This window comes from Penaeus monodon, chromosome 28 (assembly GCF_015228065.2).
Source record: "Penaeus monodon isolate SGIC_2016 chromosome 28, NSTDA_Pmon_1, whole genome shotgun sequence".
NCBI lineage: Eukaryota > Metazoa > Arthropoda > Malacostraca > Decapoda > Penaeidae > Penaeus > Penaeus monodon.
The window spans coordinates 35,282,758-35,283,424 of record NC_051413.1 but is presented as its reverse complement, the minus strand read 5'-3'; the positions used below and the strand labels follow the sequence as shown (position 1 = coordinate 35,283,424).

At 38.2% G+C, this 667-nt stretch overlaps 1 protein-coding gene across 9 annotated transcripts in view; it reads left to right on the top strand.

Annotated features, from left to right (window-relative positions):
• LOC119591560 (protein kinase C and casein kinase substrate in neurons protein 1-like) overlaps positions 1-667 on the top strand; it is a 62,778-nt gene that overhangs the window by 46,604 nt on the left and 15,507 nt on the right. The window lies entirely within an intron of this gene.

Below are 667 nucleotides of genomic sequence, written 5' to 3'. Positions count from 1 at the left end.
AGGAAAATTCTTGGGCCAAGACAGGATTTATATTCACTTACAAGTAATAATGAACTTGTAATATTCCTTGGCTTTGAGATGCTACTTCCTCTTCCAGCCGCTTTGTGCCGTGCTCTTTTCTTGCCCTGAGATTTTTCTACTTTTCTGCAGTGACTTCCTCTTCTGTTTTTCTTTTATTCACTTTTGCCTTTGCAACAACAATGAGCTTGAGGAATCAACAAATCCCAGAGAAGTCTTGGGATGGACTGATTGAAAAAGGTCTCTCAAGACTAATTCTGACTCACTGATTAATTCCTTCACATGCCTCCTCTGACTCAGCCACTCTGAAGCCTCACTGCCAAGGAGATTTTACAAGGAAAGATCTAACTGACTGATCCAAATTAAGCAGTAGAAAGTCATCTCACTTAACAGAATGGATCAGCATATCATATCATATTCTCAATTGAAACAGTAATTAAACAAATATTTATCTAAAGTGAGAGATGAGGAAGTTAGAAAGATCCTTGTTCTTAAGCTGAGGTTAATTATGTTCATTTTAGAGTCTGGAAGAGCTGTAAGGGAGCTGAAAAGGGGCTGGCACTCATCCTCTGACCTCTCGAAGGTCCCTAAAATGTGCATGCTTTTTCATTATTCATTCATTTATAATCTTACGTTAGTGAGTTGGATA